A 13305-nucleotide genomic window follows, 5' to 3' on the forward strand; every position below is an offset into this window, starting at 1 on the left:
AGAGAATAAAAAAGATTATAGATGTCTTGATATTTTGTTTGCCAACAAGTACATTTCCATGCGTGAGAAAATGGTTCAATTCATATTTCATTGCTCATAGATTGTTCCTGAATCTCTTCCCCACTAGTCCTGAAAAGGTACATTAGTAGTAATGGTGATATTACTAAAGTAGTAATAATAATGTACATATAGCAATTACCATGTGCCCAGCCCTGGACCAAGCACTTTGTTTATCCTAACTCACTCAACTATCTTTTGAAGTAGGTACTATTTGTAAATGAGGATATGAGACCCAGAGAGATTAAGATCACACAGCCAGTAAGTGGCAGAGTCAGGATTCAAACCCAAACAATCTGGTTCCAGAGCCCAGATCTTTTTTTTTCTTTTCTTTTTTTTTTCTTTTCTTTTTTTTTTTTTTTTGAGGAAGATCAGCCCTGAGCTAACATCTGCCAATCCTCCTCTTTTTGCTGAGGAAGACTAGCCCTGAGCTAACATCGTGCCCATCTTCCTCTACTTCATATGTGGGACGCCTGCCACAGCATGGCTTGATGAGCGGTGCCATGTGCGCACCGGGATCCGAACCAGCAGACCCCAGGCCGCCAAAGCAGAACCTGCGCACTTAACCGCTGCGCCACCGGGCCGCTCCGCCAGAGCCCACTCTTAACAATTATGCTACACTGAGTTTTAGATTTGGGCTCCATGGTATTAACCCCTCGTCACCCTCCACACGCACAGATACACACCACAAGAGAAATATACTCATTCCAAGACATACTCTCCTACATACAGTTCAGTACCCTCCAGGTAAAGTCGTGCAGCTCTCTCCCCGTAAAAGAAGCTGAAGTGGGGAGAAGGTGGGGAGGAGAAAGGGTGGATTGTGGGGATCAGGCTAGTCCCGTCTAACTGCAGGGGAATTATGGAGGAGCTGTGCCTGAAGTACGCCAGGCCCAGCCTAAGTACACTTCCTTCTGATCAGGGGTGATATGGAAACTCCAGTTCACTCCTAGGCAAGGGTGGATGGGTGATCCAGGGCAAACCAGGCTGAGTTCCAGCAGCCTGTTGCTGGGCCATCCCAGCACGGGGGCTAGATGGAGAGGACAGGGAAGAACCCAGCCAGCAAGCACAGATCAGTGCTCCCCGCAGGCGGTTTGCAAACCTCCAGGTGACTGAGAAGAGGTGCTCGGAATTCATATCATCAAAGGCAATAACAGTGCCTGCTTCAAGTTTTCATTTTCAAAAATATCAACATGGGATCTGGTCAAGAGCCTGCGATGCATTATTGCGTGAACATGTGTGAATTCTCACCAGATGCACGTAGTTGGTTTACCATTCGGCAGAGTACTGCCAGCCACTAAGGTAGTTTTGTGTTTATTCTTAACCATACACTGGTGAATTTATACCCAAAAATAATTGCCAAAGACTGCAGCACCAGGAATGCTGAAGTTAAAGTACAAGTTAAGAAGGAACACAGAATAGGCGATATTTCTGCAAAGTCACCCAAAGATTGCTCTTCACCTAATATATAAGTTGCATTTACTTACATTTTACTTATCAGTATTACTTGCATTGACCTATTCTTATCTAGTGCATCAAGATGTCTCTGGAACTGGGAAGACCTACATTTTAAAGAGACCGTGGAGTGAAGATGATATTCAATTATTTTTTGCACTTACTGGGATAAAAATTCTCCATACGTAATGTGTCAGTTTTCAGAAAGTTGCTTGCACATAACAATCTGAAACCTTCTCATCTAATTTAGAAGCAAAATTCCAGTTACAAAAATAAAATTTATAACATTTGTGAAAAACCAAACCAGTAATTTCTTAAAGCACCGAGTACAGGCATTCAGCACATCAGAGCCTGTGTTTATGCTGCATTTGTCTATCTATATTTTATTCTCTATTTATTTCCAAACCGAAACATGGGTTATTTTAAAATTCAGCAATGTTTTAACATGAACAAAAATAACAAACATCATTTTGACTGGGAAAAAGTCAGTAAATATGCATATAAATAATTAATTGTACTTGGTGGTAGTTGTACAGCATTGTGAATGTAATTAAAGCAACCAAATTGTACACCTAAAAATGGTTAAAATGGTAATTTTTTTTTTTTTTTTTGGCTGAGGAAGATTTGCCCTGAGCTAACATCTGTGCCAATCTTCCTCTATTTTGTATGTGGGTGCCTGCCACAGCATGGCTGACTTATGGTGTGTAGGTCCGTGCCTGGGATCCAAACCTGTAAACCGGGGCTGCTGAAGCAGAGTGTGCCAAACTTAACCACTATGACTCAGAGCTGAGCCCCCTAAGATGGTAAACTTTATGCTATATGTATTTTACCTCAATATTTAAAAATTAATGATATACCAAAAACCATTGAATTCTGCACTTTAAATGGGTGAATTATATGGCGTGTGAATTGTATCTCACTAAAGCTGTTAAAAAATGCTTTTAAATGAGCTTAAAAGGGCCTGAGGAGAAAAAAAAATGCACTTTAAAGATTTTATAATAGAATATTTCATAATTTATCAGCCAGAAGTATTTCTTCTTAGCTTTAACCATTATATGCCATGAAAAACATTGAAACTATTTTTTTAAATCCCTCAGGGAGTTACTAAGTTTATATTCTGAGTTCTGACATTATATGTTACTCAGAAACAACTGAGAAAGGGATTTATCATTTAGGCACAAAAAAAAAAAGGCTGGGAACACTGGCTTTAGAAAATCTGATTTTTTCCCCACTTTTAATAAGTTTTTTCTTATGCTGCACATTGAAGACAAATTTTAAATGACAGAAAAGCTTAAGAATATCAACATCACCGGGATCCCATGCAGAGTGACTCTCTCAACGTGATCTTGTTAACACGTTCTGTCCTTTCTCTACGCGTTTACTTTCCATAACATTTCCACATGCCCAGGATGAAGCTCTTGCTCAGGTAGCCCCTCAAAAGGGTTAAGTCCTGGGGCTGGCCCCATGGCCGAGTGGTTAAGTTCGCGCGCTCTGCTGCAGGCGGCCCAGTGTTTCGTTGGTTCCGATCCTGGGCGCGGACATGGCACTGCTCATCAGGCCACGCTGGGGCAGCGTCCCACATGCCACAACTAGAAGGACCCACAACGAAGAATATACAACTATGTACCGGGGGGCTTTGGGGAGAAAAAGGAAAAAATAAAATCTTTAAAAAAAAAAAGGGTTAAGTCCTGTCCTGGGCATTTACAATATGAACTCGGCAAGTCATTTCCACTTTGGGGGGCTTTCCTGTGCTCAACTGGGAAAAGAGAAGGCTGGGCTAGAGAATGTGTGTGCTTCCTGGCTGTGATTGCCTGGGGCCATCGTACTTGCTAAACGTGCAGATTTCCAGGAGCTACGCTTCCATGGGTCCAGACTAGGATCCATAACTTGTACTTTGTAGGAGTCTCTTCAAAGCACCAGCAGATTCTCTCAGCCAATCCACAGACTGCCACTCGGGCATCATAGACTAGAAGCCATCTGTTGTTCCTACCAGCTCTCTGAGCTTCAGCACACAAAGCCTTAGTGGCAGTGACACAGAGACAAAGCACAAGCGGAAATGCCAAAGAAGCCCACTGCTTTCTTGGTTTTTGTTAATCAAACAACGGATGTTTGCCCGGAGCTCAGTTTAAGTGTTCTGTATACTTTATCCTAGGAGATACGGGAGGTAAAAAAGAACGTATCCCAAAGAGTTTTCTGACTCTTCCTAAAAGAACTCGATGTTTAGTAGGAACAAAGTTTATATATTCAAAGCTAACCTTGCGTAGTGAATGGTCAGAATAACTGACAGAGAGAGTAACACGGCAGTTCAGGGTAGAGGAAAAAATACCAGGGCTGTCTGAAGAGAGCTGGGAAAATGTCTCGCAGGATTCAGGACCTCAAGGGCCCCGAGACAGAAAGGATTGGATAGGGTGACAAAGGGGCCGTAGGGAAGCAGAATGCATGGGGAGGCAGGAACAAGCCCCATGCTCAGGGGTGAGGAAGGGGGTTTGTGTGGGAATGTCCTGGGGGCACGTGAGTTATTTTAATGACCCAGAATAGAGGCTGATGGATTTGATCCTGGTCCTATAGACAGCAAAAAGGATTTTGAGAAAGGGAATTACATGATACTGTTGATAGAAACACATGGGGCCAAGGGGCAGGGTCAGATGTGAGGGAAGGATTGTTTTCAGTTTTGGAAGCTGAGAGTGAGGTGAAAGTGGGGTATCCCAGAGAAGATGTCTAGCAGGCAGTCAGAGAGTGGACCCCTACCTGACAAACGGCCAGGGCTGTGGGAAAAAGGTGGAGTCCTAAGACTGAGTGTTATTATTATTGTTTTGGTGAAAACACCAACACAAACAGCTATTTGCATATCTCCCTTGAGCTCCTCCACTCAACTCTAACTTCCTTCAAGGCAGGTACTAGGCCGCGGTCGGCCTGTGTACATACCACTGTGACTTACCTGTGGAAGTTGCTTCAAACCTTTGTTGGTGGGATGACCTTTTAGTAGGGGTCAATGAGGCTGGAGAAAGCCTAGGATTGGGCCTTAAGGAATGCCCATACTTAGGGGGAGGAGAAAGGAGGAGCCACCGTTTCAGAAGAAATCAAAACGAAGATGGTGCCAACCAACACTACTCACGGAGCAGTCTGCACACTATTCCAGGTCTGTGGTAAGGGAAGTCAGAAGTGGAGAACCTTTAGAGACTTTTATATCAATTTGGCATTGTTACAACATCCAATTTTATGTCTGTCGAATCCAATAAGAGCAACTTTGGAATTGTACTTTGAAGGATGTTCTTCACTTCATTTTTCTAACAATTCACTTTTATTGTCTTTCACAAAAGTATTGGCCCCTGATGGATTGGAAATTTTTTTTTTTAAAGACAACTAGTCCTTTAGCATGAAGAGTTTGAAAAACAGTGGTGTAAAATAATATCAAAGATTGGGGGAAATAGTGATCAATTCCGCCAATTGCTGCGAGAAGCCAAGGAAGTGAAGCAAATGTTCCTGCAATTCCTGCGTTTGGCAGGACTGTCCTTAGCGACTCTGGCCGTGTGCTTTTGGTAGAATGACGAGGAGGAAGTCCGCTGCGTGAGGCCTGGTCCACCTGAGGCTGGCCTCTAATCGGGAGGTCCAGAGCTTCAGGCCTGCTCCACAGCTTATCAACTGTGAAACCGCAGGCAAGTGATTTAACCTCAGTTTCACTTTCCTCCACTGGAAAACAGAGACACCACGTAGCTCATAGATCGCAATAAGGATGAAATAAGAACCAAAAAGTGCTGAGTCCACAGGCCTGGCCCACTGGATGCATTCAACAAATGGCAGTTATTTAAAAATCCTCATAAATAGAGATCTGTTGTTCCAGAACTTTCACAACTAAAAAGCAGGAGAGAAATGGTAGCTAGAAACAAGCAAAGGTTTTTTTTTTTTATACTGGGAACACCACTTCCAGGGATTTAGGCTCAGGAATTCCTCAGGGACTGTGAGACAGTACTGCTAATAATGAAAACCTGAAAATCTTCAACAATAGGGAATTGTTAAACATATTCTGTATGACTTTTTTTTTTTTTTGAGGAAGATCAGCCCTGAGCTAACATATGTGCCCATCTTCCTCTATATGTGGGACGCCTACCACAGTGTGGCTTGATGAGCGGTGCCATGTCTGAATCCAGGATCTGAACCAGCGAACCCCGGGCCACCGAAGCAGAATGTGCGCACTTAACCGCTGCGCCACTGTGCCAGCCCATGTACAACTTTTAAAGGTGTGGTAAAATCGTTTAATGGGGTGAAAAACTCACATTACAGTAAATAAAATAGGATTAAAGAAAAAGTATAATTCCATTATACACACAAAAAGTGTATACGTACATAGGAAAAAAAGCCATAAAATATGTAACTATAAAGATATAGACCAAAACGTTACTTCTGGATATATTAATTTTCTAATACCACATAACAGGTTGCTACAAACCTATTGGCTGAAAACCACACACGTTTATTATCTCAGTTTCTGTGGGTCAGAAGTGCAGGCTCAGCTTCGGTGGATTCTCTGCTTGGTCTCGCAGAGCTGAAAGCAAGATGTTGGCCATGGTTGCGGTTTTCATGTGGGGCTCTGGTTCTTCTTCCAGGCTCACTGGTTGCTGGCTGAATTCATTTGCTGGTGGTTGTAGGACTGAGGTCCTTGTTTCCTGCCAGGTCTTAAAGTTCCTTGCCAAACGGCCCTCACAGGCAATTCACATGGGGGTTTGCTTTCAGCCAGGCCAGCTGGAACATCTCTCCACTTTCTCTTCTGCAGCCAACCAGTGAAAACTCTCTACTTTGAAAGGGCTCACCTGATTAGGTCAGGCCCACCCAGGATAAGCTCCTTTTTGCATTATAATGGAACATAATCATGGCAGTGATATCTCCCGTCATATTCACAAGTTCCACCCACACTCAAAGGGGAAGATATCATATTCAGATAAGGGTCATGGGAATCATCCTGGAGTTCTGCCTACCACACTGGATTCTTTGGTTTAAAATTTTCTTCGTTATGATTTTCTGTTACATTTCTATAATTTAAAAACGCCATTAATAAAAACCTGTGAATAGTTAACATGTAAATGAGAACTGTCCCTTAATTTCAGTGCCCATGTTTGCCTTTCTTTTTATACCTGTGTTGGTACAAAATTTGTAATGCACTGTGTCTCAAGCTGTAGCCCATAGGCTTGTATGTCTCTGTGGAAATGTCCTTTAGGGTCCCTAAGACTACAGGCTACTACAGCAGTGTTTTCCAAACTTTGACTATAATCCCTATCAAGAAACACATTTTAGGGGCTAGCCCCATGGCCGAGTGGTTAAATTTGTGTGCTCTGCTTCAGTGGCCTGGGGTTTCGCTGGTTCGGATCCTGGGCACGGACATAGCACTGCTCATCAGGCCACGCTGAGGCAGTGTCCCACATGCCACAACTAGAAGGACCCACAACTAAAATATACAACTATGTACTGGGGGGACTTGGGGGGAAAAAAGCAGAGGAAAAAAAAGATTGGCAACAGGTGTTAGCTCAGGTGCCAATCTTTAAACAAAAAAAACAGGGCTGGCACCATGGTGCAGCAGTTAAGTTCACATGTTCAGCTTTGGTGGCCCGGGGTTCACTGGTTCGGATCCCGGGTGTGGACATGGCACCTGTTGGCAAGCCATGCTGTGGTAGGCATCCCACATATAAAGTAGAGGAAGATGGGCATGGATGTTAGCTCAGGGCTAATCTTCCTCAAAATATTAATTAAAAAAAAACCCCACAAGATACTACTTCACATCCACTAATGTGGCTATAATAAAAAGGATGGACAAGAACAAGTTGGTGAGGATGTAGAGAAACTGGAATCCTCATGCATTGTTGATGGGAATGTAAAATGGTACATCACTTTGGACAAATTTGGCGGTTCCTCAAAATGTTAAACATACAGTGACCACATGACTCAGCAATTTTACTCTTAAAGATGCAAGAGAAATGAAAACATGTCCACACAAAAACTTGTGCATAAGTGTTCATTGCAGCATTATTCATAATAGCCCAGCATGGAAACTCAAGTGTCCATCAATTGATGAATGGATAAACAAAGTGTAGTAAAGCCATACAATGGAATATTATTCGGCCATAAAAATGAAACAAGTACTGATATATGCTACAACACAGACGGACCTTGAAAACATTATGCAAAGTCAAAGAAGGCAGTCACAAAAGTCCAGGTGTTGTATGATTCCATTTATATGAAATGTTCAGAAGAGGCAAATCCAGAGACAGAAAGCCTCTCTCTACAGTGTGATTGCCAGGGGCCAGTGGTTGCCATGGGCTGAGGGAAAGGAGTGGGGAGTGGCTAATGGGGATGGGGTTTCTCTGTGGGACGATGAAAATGTTCTGCAATTAGATAGTGGTGAGGATTGCACAGTGCCATGAGTATTTTCGAAACCAGTGAATTGGATACTTTAAAAGGGTAAATTTTATTTGTGAAGTATATCTCAATTAAAAAAAAAGAAATGGCATGAGAAATGGGTCAAGATTCAGGATTTTCTCATGGGCGGTCTGTGTGATATGACAGAGGAGGTTAATAAACAGTTCAGCACTAAGAGGGAGGGTGAGAATAATGGGGCTGGAGGGTGACACATGCATGGCCCAGGACAGTATGCACAGGTGCCAAAGATGATAAGGGGCTGGGATTGGGAGCAAAAAGGAGGCAACGCTGCAAATGCTGAGTCTACAAGACGCTGTAACTCACTGAGTAGTTATATTTTGTTCCTTCTTATACCTCAAGTAGCTAAAAAAGTTCAGACTCAAAATTTAATAAGTTAAGGTTAAAAGTTTAACTGGACCCTAGACCCTCTCCCTAAAAAGAACATTATTAGAAAAGTGGGAGAAATTTGTATATTAATCTATTGGTGTGAAATACTCTCATAATTGTATTTAGGAGAAAACATTCTTAACAAGTAGTTAGGGATAAGTGTCATGTCTGCAACTATTCTCAAATGGCTTGGTGGGGTCAGGGAGACACAGAGAGTAAAAAATCAAATGTTGCAAATTAACGAATGGTGAAGCTAGAAGAGCAACGAGTGTTCAATATACTATCTTTGTAACTTTTCTGTGGGTTTGAAATTTTCTTTAAAAAGTTAGGGAAAAAATAGGTGAGAGTATATGTAATATACACATATATACACATTGAGCCATATACTATTAATATTAAACTCTTTTGACCCACAAAAGCTGAGCTTCTGGGCCAATCATATGTTCCAAAAGTGGAATGCTTTTCTAATTGCACGTGTCCTCTCACATCCAACTACCTCCCTAACACTCATCATACCAGGAATATGTTTGTTGAACATCACTAGTTTAGGTACCAGGATAGCTGCTTTGTATGAGAATATTCAAAAATCTAAGTTAGACAAAGAAAAGGATTGGGCCTTTCAAGCAGCATCCATGATGGTTTACTGATCACTAACTTGCTTGAATACTGGGTATTGAACACCAGCAAGGTAAAAAAGGCTTAGTTTGTGGTTCTTTAAATAGTATCCTTGATATATCCCCTTACTTCTTAATACAGAGTCTGCACTTCCACATGCTCATTTTCAGTTGGAAATTATTTCGAAAGTTAAATAAAAATTCCACTACATTTCTTTGGCCAGTGGGATTTGCTCTTACAGATTTTGGTCTAGGACACCAAGTTTAAAAAGCAAATTTACAAAAATCAACCAACCAATTAAACATTGACGACGCAAAGCCCGCCGTGTGAATGATTTCGCAGTGGCGGGCGGGGCTGACAGGCGCCTCCTGTGGGGGGTGTTTGACTGATACTTCAGTCTAGTTCTCGTGCTACCCAAACGTGGGCCTGGACCAGCTGGATTGGCAACACCCGGGCGACTGTTAGAAACAGTGTCTCAGGCCCCCTCCAGAACCGCTGCATCAGAGGCTCAGTGCTGTTCAGCACACTGACGTTTGAGAAGCACGTCTCAAGGCTGTGCTTCCAACGGCAGTAGGTCAGGACCAGTAGGGTGTGTCACAATTTACTAAAGTACTAAAACTTACGAAGAATGTCCTGATACAGTAGGGCAATCCAAAGTCATCCCTAAAAATGTTACCGACACACTTGCGTTGATATACTTTCCTAAGAGGAAAAAAGCTGTCAGCCACATGCTGAATCAGCTCAAATGAGATTTCCCCAGCCAGAGGCCAGCCAGGCCTCCTATTGAAAGCTCTCATTTTACCCGACACCTTTATAGTACTTATTACAGCTTATATTAAAAATAATTACACAAATATCTATAACTCCATGAAGAAACAGGTTACAACTATTGTATTAGGACATTTCATGCTAGGCTACATTGGCAAAACAAACACACGTACACCACCTTCCAAATTTCAATGTTATCTCTTGTACATGCAAAATCTGACTTGGCGTGGAGGAGCTCTCCTCTCTCCTGACTTAGGGATCCAGGATTCCTGTCTTGTAACTGCTGATTCAGCATGTGGCTTCCACAATCTCCACGGATGGCAGGATGAAGGAAGCATGCAGCATGTGGTCTGAGTCAGTTACGTGGCAACAACTTAACCGCAAAGACGTCTGGGAAACAGAGGGGATCACATGGACTATGAGATGAGCATGATTTCTGCCACGTCTGTGCTCACAGCACCTCCAGTTCCAGCACGGTGCCCGGCAGGGACTCACATCTGTACCACAAATGGGTACCTTCATCTTATACAAAATGTTATCCACTAACACAGAAGGCAAAGGCAAGGCAATCAGTGCAGCCACATCTATATAAGTAAAAACAAAATAAGCCCTTTTTAAGAGGACAAATATATCAGAAATGAGCCTTCCTTTAAACAAAGCTTTTTTTCTTACAAATTCAGTTTTACATTTCAGATTATGTTCACTGTTGGCAAAAAGACGGAGCAGGTACAAGGCTTCCGGAAGTCAGTTTATAAGTACTCACTGAAGGAAATAAGCTTTCGATTAAAAGGAAACTAAGCACATCTCTCGAAGCTAAAAATACTTTCATTTGCTCAGGTACTGCATGGTATATTTCTTCTACACACCGATAAGGGAGCTGCAATAAAGATCTGGTTAGTTCTGGTGAAGATCTTAGGTATTTTTACTATCAGCAATGGATCTCTTCCTGTCATTCTTTAGAAAGGAATAAGCACTGTCTTGTTAAAAGGATTTACTACAGAACACTTCCTTTATCTAAACCGTAAGCCTGTTTAAATGTTTGTGAAAAAGTCCTAGATACTGTGAAAAGTAAAACACCGCCACTGTAGGAGATAGTGATACTGTGTTAATCACTGCAAACACAACAACTTACAAAGGATTTACCATTTAAGTTTTTAAGAATTCATTTCCCACTTACAAGTAAAAATCCTTTTGCTGCTCAAGCCTATGAAACCCTCAGAAAATGCTTCTAGTCCTTGAGGGCTATTTAAAAACTTATCTTCTGGCTACCCGATTTACAATTTAAGTAAACGTTTCTGACATATTTAAAAGCTACAGCAGTGTCTCATTCTTCTAAAAAAGTATACATATTTCCATTAGCAGTATTTATTATTAAAAAAAAGGTAGGCCAAAAAATAGATAGAGGTTGTAATAATGCTTTTCCCACTAATAACGTCTGTATACCAAGTATCTTTTTTTTAAAGATTGGCACCTGCGCTAACATCTGTTGCCCATCTTCCTCCCACCCCATTCCCCTCCCCCTCCTCCTCCTCAAAGCCCCCCAGGACATAGTTGTATATTCTAGTTGTAGGTCCTTCTGGCTATGCTATGTGGGATGCCACCTCAGCATGGCGTGATGAGTGGTGCCATGTCCATGCCCAGGATCCAAACCTGTGAAGCCCTGGGCCACAGAAGTGGAGTGCATTTAACCACTCGGTCACGGGACCGGCCCCTCTAATATCTACTCCAAGCTACAAAATAAAGTTTGTTTGCTTATCAATATGATTTACTCAATCACCTTACAATTTAGATTTTACTTGATTACCTTGAATACAGGTGCCTAAAAAATATTGTAAAAATATTTTAAATATTGTCTTTTACTTACTTTTCCTTATAAAATGACAGTTAAGTTCTTTATTTTATTTTTTTTAAAGATTTTATTTTTCCTTTTTCTCCCCAAAGCCCCCCGGTACATAGTTGTGTATTTCTAGTTGTGGCATGTGGGACGTCACCTCAGCATGGCTTAGATGAGCAGTGCCATGTCCGCACCCAGGATCTGAACCAGCGAAACCCTGGGCCGCTGAAGTCTATCACGCGAACTTCACCACTCGGCCATGGGGCCGGCCCCAACAGTTAAGTTCTTTAAACAAATGATTTCAAAAGGACAAGCTGTTATGCTGTGACAAGTAGAAGATCCAAAATCTCTGTGGCTTTTCACCCGAAAAGTTTATTTTGTGCTCCTGTTATATGTCCCTCAGGTGAGCTGAGTGTTCTAGCTCCACCTCTCTCCTCGCATGGTGATGCAGGCTGGTGGAATGGCCATCTTCTCAGAAATTATCAATTGCCAAGGAAAAGGAGAGAATGAGGTAAAGCATGGACTGTTTCTTAAAACTTTCACGTAGAAATGATTTTCGTGGGCAGGCCCCATGGCCGAGTGGTTGTTAGCGCGCTCCACTTCGGCGGCCCAGGGTTTCGCCAGTTCGGATCCTGGGCATGGACATGGCACCACTAATCACGCCACACAGAGGGGGCGTCCCACATAGCACAGCCAGAAGGACCTACAGCTAGAATCTACAACTATGTACTGGGGACTTCAGGGAGGAAGAAGAAGAAAAAAAGAAGACTGGCAACAGATGTTAGCCCAAGTGACAATCTTAAAAAAAAAAAAAAGAAAAAAGAAATGATTTTCATCAGTTCTGCTCACATTTCATTAGCCTAAGAAAGTTCAATGGGTTTTGCAACTATACTGTGCACCCAGAAAGCAGAGACTTGGAAATTTGGTGAACAGCACTAATAACGATGACTACAAACACCTTTATCAATATCATACCTCCTCCCTCCCCCAAATCTTTGGCAGTACTTGCTTCACTTTTTCCCCCAACCTTTTTTTAAAAATACAGTCATGTACTGCATAACGACGTTTCTGTCACCGATGGATGGTATATACTACGGTGATCCCGTAAGATTAGTACCATACAGCCTAGGTGCGTAGAAGGCTATACCATCTAGGTTTGTGTAAGTACACTCTATGATGTTCTTAGGACGAAATCACCTAACAACGCACTTCTCAGAATGTATCCCCATCGTTACGTGAGGCATGACTGTAGGAATCTGTGTATGTCCACAGGAGTTAGTCACAGATGTAAACACCACTTATTGTGTGTGGTGGCAGGAAAGTTGTTGAGATTGTAGTTTTGTGCAAACAAGAAAGTGAGAAGTTTCACCCATCACTGTTGGTCCCCCTACTCTTTTGGCAATAGCAACCAGGCTGGAAGAGCTCCCGCTCAACGCAGACAGTGGCAGGGGAGCAACACACATTTATGGACTGGCTAATACACAAGCTTCCACTGCCTTTTCCAAGATGCGAAGGGAGCTGTGCCAAACAGAAACCTACCTAAACCCCAGAGGAGGCTCGCAGCATCCCCCGGGTCAAGCCCAGAGCATTCTCCCCAGCACAGGCTCAAACAGGCCAACAGGGCAGCTACTGATGAGCCTCTCCTACTTTTCGGAACCAAAAAGCAGAGGCTTTTAAGTTTCTCAACCTTACCCAGATCCCCAACACTTCTACCTCCCCTCCGAGGCTCTCCCGCATCCCTGTGGGGGTACACATGGTCCCCAGCATTGCCCGATCAGTGGCAG

This window comes from Equus quagga, chromosome 8 (genome assembly GCF_021613505.1).
Source record: "Equus quagga isolate Etosha38 chromosome 8, UCLA_HA_Equagga_1.0, whole genome shotgun sequence".
NCBI classification, from domain to species: domain Eukaryota; kingdom Metazoa; phylum Chordata; class Mammalia; order Perissodactyla; family Equidae; genus Equus; species Equus quagga.